Below are 6,000 nucleotides of genomic sequence, written 5' to 3'. Positions count from 1 at the left end.
CCTTGCAGTGCCCATTTCCCAAAGGCAGAGGGAGATCCCAGAACACCATGGAAATGGTTCTGATCTTTGCTTCTGTATAGACTGGGAGCGTGACATGGCTTATCTGGGAGGCCTAGCACAAGACAGTTTGAAATCCTTGGAGAATTTTGGAGGCAAACTCTCAATGTCTCTCTTCCTGAAGGAACAATCAATGTCCATTTTGCAAGAGCTCAATCATGTGCCATTCCTTTAAGAGCCTGAAGGTTGTTGAGATTGGGAAGCCCTGACCTGCTCCCTTCTAGAGCCCTGAGTGATCCCACAGGATCACTGTCAGTGGGAGGAAGGAGCATTTAGCTGTCAGTTTTCTTCCTGTGTGCAATGCCAGTTTGTCCTTCCGTGTGCTCTGTGCAGCCACAGAGAGGAGCAGAGAGGGAAGGAGCCGAGCCCAGGGCTGGGCCCTGGGGCTGAGCCTTGGGTGCAACCTGAGGATCTCCTACAGTGTCATCACAGGAGATGTTCTGTCCTGCCTTTCTTTGCAGATAACCCTGCTAGTGAAAGTGATCTGGCTTCCCAACCCACGTTCAGGATGGAGCCTCTGGGAGATGCTGAGGGTAGGTCAAGGCCTTTCCCCCTGTGAGAGCTGCCAGCTCAGAGCCCAAATCTCGGCCAGAGGCGCATCACTATAGGTATCAGGACAGAATCATGCACGTGTGTGCCCTCACCCTGGGCCATCCCCTTATGACTTCTGCTCAGGCCTGGCAGATGCTTGATGGAGGAGAGGGCCCTGTCCCAGTGCCAATTCCCAGATGTTTTTGTGATCCTTAACCATGACTTTGAAAACCTTTGCCCCCTGAAGGTGCCACTTCCCTTAATGATGGGTGGTTCCATCTGATCCAGCTGTCTCTCTTCCTTTTCCAAGTAATGGACCAAACATCTCTGCAGAAGGCGGTACAACCCGGAGGAAGGAGTGGCTCAGTGCCAGCCTCTGCTGCAGGAAGGAAGGCGATGCCAGGCACGGGCACAGGCACAGGAGGTGATTGCTGTGCCGGGCTCAGCCAGGCTCAGCCCTCGGCGGGGCTGTGTGGCAGCAGCTCTTCCCCCAGGCCCTGCCCTTGCACGGCCCAGCAGCAGCCAAAGCTGGAGGCACCTGGGCTTTCAGGCCTCTGGAGCTCGTTGGCAGCCCCGGGGAATCGGGACTCTGCACCAACGTCCCTCCCGCTGCAGCTGCTCCCGCAGCCGCCCTGAGTGCCCAGAGGCCCCAGGCACAGGAGCAGCCCCGAGCGGGAGCCCTGCTGCCAGCCCAGGGCCAGAGCCAGCCCTGGCTCCCGGCTGGGCAGGGGCTGCACTGGCTCCTGACAGGGCCTGGCTCTGTCCCCTGGGGCTGGGGGAGCTGTCCCAGGGCAGGGAGGGCCAGGGCTGGCAGGGGCTGCTCAGGGATGGGTTTGGCCCCTGTCCCTCCAAGCAGCCACGGCCCAAGCAGCTGCGCTGGCCCCGGGCTCTCCTCCCGGCCTGCTGGGCTGTGTTGGGAGGCACAGCCTGTGCCAAGGGGCGGCAAGGTGCCTGCAGGCCCCAGCTCTGGGCAAACAGAGAACATCCTGGCCATATGCACCGTGCTGCCAGCTCAGCAGTGCAGCACAGTGCGGGCTCACGCTCCCCATTGCTCCCACAGATGCAGCCGGCCCCACAACACCTGTTCCCGATGCCCAGAACAGCCTCAGAAGTGGTTGCTATTGGGAAACACACTGTGTGCTACAGTTAATTGCAGGTCTGCTGTTTTTGGAGCTTATCTTCATATTGCCCTGTGTTGGAATCTGGTGTTACTGGAAGAGAAAACAGTGAGTGTTTTCATCATTTTTCCCTCAAACAGTTTCTTTTAAAAGTCTAATGTAGATGGGAAACATTTACAGTGAGGCTGCAGTGGAGTTGTGGCCAGTCCATGGCTGCCCAAAGCACTCTGCTGAGGGTTCTGCTGATGCCCAGTGCTTTCCTTGGCCTCTTCATTGCTGGGCCTTGTCCTGGGGGGCCGCTGGGGCTGCAGCCAGTGCTGGCTCCCTCTGAGGCTGCCTGGCCAGGAGCAGCCCCAGGGGCACAGGGCAGAGGCACAGCAAGGTGGACAGGAGAAGGAGCGGGGACAAGATTGCCCCTGGAAGGCAGAGGCGCTCTGGGGCTGCTCCTGGCCAGAGAGCCTGCCCAGAGCCGTCCCCTGCTCGCCGGGGCCTTGAGGGGCAGCTGTGCAGCTGGGCCAAGGTGTGCCAGCCGCTCCAGCCATGCTGGGGAGCCCTGCCAGCTCTGGGCCCTGCTGTGCAGGAGGGTCCCTGTGTGCCACTGGCAGCTGGGGCCTCAGCCACTCCTCTCTCCACAGCAGCGCCTCTGCAGCTTCACAAGACCAGACAAAGACTTCAGCCACGGAGACCTGTGCCTGTCATCAGCCGTCCCCAAGCCAGTTTCCAACAGCCCTTCCAGAGCTGCATTACCCACTTACTGCTGGGGACATGCTGCCGCCACCTATAACAGAGCCCTCAGTCCCCAAAGGTGCTGGCCCTGGTGTCCAGCCAGGACAGGAGGTGCAGCCCTCCTGCCAGTGTATGCTCTGACTCCAGCAGCATCTTTGGGCTTCAGCTCTGGTCCCTGGCTGCTACCACCAGCACTGGCGGAGCTGCTTGTCTGGGCACAGCCAGTGCTGGGCAGGCAGCAGCTGGGCTTCGGGCTCCTGAGACCAGCAGCTACTGCCTTTATTTTTCGTTTTGCAAGATTTAGGAATATTTTTCATAGAGAATTCTCCAAATATTTTGTCCCTTTTCCCACAGCAGTTCTATATTTTTCAAAGTAGTTTTAGAATTCAGAAAAACTTAGAATATTTTTACATTTCTAGAATAAAAATTAAAATTGTATTTAATTGGTGATCTATGCTTTACTAAAACCTAAGACACCCTATGACTCACAGCCTGCTTCAGAGGCTCTTTTCTCACTGGACACTTGTGCCTAATCACAACAACTAATCTAAAACCTTTACCCTGATGTTCGCTGGGATTCCTGACAAGCTCACCTCTCAGACTTCAGAGGCAAACTTTGAGCACAGCAGGAACCTCTACAAGTCACCATCTTTGTTTGCTTCTGCACAAAGTTCGTCAGTCATAGAGCGGAGATTTCGCTCAGCTTCCTGCCGCCCCGCTCCCCCCAAGCCTGTCCTGAGCCCTCTCCTGCAGCTGCTGCTCTGCCATGGAGCTGCTGTAAAACACAACAGCTCTGCCACACCCGCTCAGCAGGACTGGAGAAGCTTTCTGGCCTTGCTTACATTAGGCTGGTGGCTTCTCTAGACGCAAGCTGAGCTTTTGAACACTATGTCTCACCTGGCACAGGAACTGATGCTGCCTTTCTCATGGAGGCTAAACTCCCATGGGCTTTAAAATCTTTCTGGCCAGCATAAGGCTTGGAAAACCATTTAATGCAGCCATTTAGTATTGAAAATGGCCCAGTCTTTGTATCAAAGTAGCTTGTTTAAATGCTGGAGCCCACCAGAGCATCCCTCCAGGGCATATCTGTCTCTCCCCCACCTCTGCCTCCATGACTGCCAAACTGCACCTTTGAGAGTTCTTTTCTCCAGAAGCTGAATGGCACCATTTTATTTGGGGGAGGAAAAAAAAAAAAGGAAATGTTCTATGATACTATCAGCATCATCATCACAATGAACTGCAAATTAGTTAAATGACATCAACGACTCAGACTGTGGACTTACTTCTCAGAGTGCAGCACTGGCTTTACTATCCCTTGAATCTGCAGATGTGCTACAGTCTTGTCCTGGGTTGTAAGATAAGCTTGTATTCTATTTGCCATCTGTTGAAGGCAAACCTGTTGGACAGGTTTTGTTATCTTTTCCAAGAACCGGTTTTGCTCCTAAGAGGTAATGGTTTGTTAGTGGGCCATTGACTGATTCAATGCAGGGCTGGTAAATGTAACACCGTGAGGGGTCCCACCCAGAGGGGAAGCCAAGCACTCTATTATTGTTTAAAGGGGTAGCTTTTTGGGGAGAGGAGGCAGCTCTCTGGGCGGGACTCCGAGAGAAGCAGCTCTTTACTTTGGGGGATTCCCAGAGAAGCAGCTCTCTTCGGCGGCACTCGCAGAGAAGCAGCCAGAGCGCGCTGAGGCGACGGCGGCGGAGCTCGGAGGCAACCCCGGCGCAGAGGAAGACCAGCCCCACTGCCACCAGATCTTCAGAGGAAAACTATACCCTTCAAAAGATCACCACTGCAGCTGCAATTCATCAATCACTGCAAGGGGAGCAATCGTCCCAGCAGGACTGCTACTGGCACCCCGAATCCTCAGGTTCTGGACTTTTTTCACTGGTTTTGTTTGTACCGATTGCATTTGCCTTTTTAAATTGTTGTCTAGTTTTCTCCTAGTAAAGAATTGTTACTCCCATTCCCATATCTTTGCCTGAGAGCCTTTTGATTTAAAACTCCTAGTAATTCAGAGGGAGGGGGTTTGCCTTCTCCATTGCACAGGAGGCTTTAGCCCTCCTTCGCAAATTCCTGTCTTGTCGAACCAAGACAGATTTTGGCGCCCAATGTGAGGCTCGAGGGCATTGAGAGGGAAAAAGGATTAACAGTTCTTAAGTAATTTGGTTTTTTGTTGCGTGTAAAAACATCTTCAGCATCACCATGTGGTCTAGTTTACCTTGGTTTGGGTGGCATGTGATCGTAGCTATACTTTTCCCATTTGCAGACCCTTATCTAAAAATGGGTCCTATAACTAAGGCTACGGTGTCTGTTATCAAGTTTGGCTTCTGGGTTAATTGGGTGAGGAATTCATGGATCTTTAATTTCCTCTGGAAGGCAGGTACATGGATTCATAGCTATCACACATTAACTGTATGTTTTTGGGGTTACTTTAATAACAGTACCTACTGCGATGAAATAGTGCCTGGGCAAACTTTCTCCCAACCTTTTAACCATCTTTTTGGGTCTGCTCCACCAGTTCTCAAAGGGTTAAGATCCTTTCTAAGTGCTAATGGTACCATACAATGGGTGGTGTTGCTGATAGTCCTGTTATATTTAGCACTCAGAGATAAGGGAAGATTAACCTGGATAACTACCCTCACACCTACGACAGAGACTCGAGATGCTGCTACTCCAGAGCCTGACCCTGCCCCACAGCCGACCTCAGAAATGAACCGCCCAGATTGGGTGAGGGTTCTGGTTAAGGAGATACAAGAGATGCTGAAGGAGTGCATTTCCCCAGCTGGTGAGAAACCGGCCCTTTGCCTTGAGGAGGGACAGTCTAATAGTACAGCTGTGGAACCCACAGATGTTACAACTGTCCAGGTTCCAGCTGAACCACAAAGGCAGTCATGGTCAGCAGCAGTTGCCCCGGTAGAAACAAGGAAGTCTGAGGTGAAAGCAGAGCACCCTGCAGATAGGGACAGGAATGGAGGAACCTCACAACCCACAGGGGAGCCAGAGATTGCTATCATCACCGAGTCCCTGACGTACGAAAGTCTTCGTAATCTGCATAAAGACATTGTGCGACGAGGGCGTGAGGCTTATGCTACCTGGCTACTGCGGGTTTGGGATCTTATGGGTACAGGCGTGCAGCTGGACGGTGGTGAGGCAAGGAACTTGGGACCCTTGACCCAGGACTCGGGTATAAATCAGGTTTTTGTAAGGGAACCAGGGTCCCTTTCTCTCTGGGAGCGGCTCTTAATGAGTGTCAGGGAGAGGTTTGTCCACAGAGAGAGAATGCAAGAGCACCATCATAGAATGTGCTGGAAGACCCTCGAGGAAGGGATCCAACAGCTGAGGGAAGTGGCAGTATTGGAGGTACTCTTTGGGAGGGATGGACGACACAATAATGACCCCGACAAGGTCAGGTGTACGGGACAAATGCTGTGGAGTCTGGCAAATCTTGGGCCATCTCAATACACCACCTTCATTGCAACAATCAATGCTGACGCCCACCGGGAGACAGTGGGTTCTGTTGCCAACAAACTTAGGAATTATGAGAGTATGATTAATGGCCCAATGC

General features: G+C 52.9%; 1 long non-coding RNA gene across 2 annotated transcripts; it reads left to right on the top strand.

Moving 5' to 3' along the window:
* Positions 1-450: 450 nt before the first annotated feature.
* On the top strand, positions 451-4,404 carry LOC146764320 (uncharacterized). Of its 2 annotated transcripts, XR_014950933.1 has the most exons (3): positions 451-1,012; positions 1,649-1,814; positions 2,342-4,404. It is a non-coding gene; the product is annotated as an uncharacterized LOC146764320 (long non-coding RNA). The 2 variants fall into 2 exon arrangements; XR_014950932.1 differs by lacking the exon at positions 451-1,012 and having other exon boundaries at positions 1,600-1,814.
* The last annotated feature ends 1,596 nt before the right edge of the window (positions 4,405-6,000 follow it).

This window comes from Lonchura striata, chromosome 35 (assembly GCF_050655825.1).
Source record: "Lonchura striata isolate lonStrDom1 chromosome 35, ASM5065582v1, whole genome shotgun sequence".
NCBI lineage: Eukaryota > Metazoa > Chordata > Aves > Passeriformes > Estrildidae > Lonchura > Lonchura striata.
Note: the sequence above shows the minus strand (reverse complement) of the source record. Positions and strands in the feature narration are given on the sequence as shown.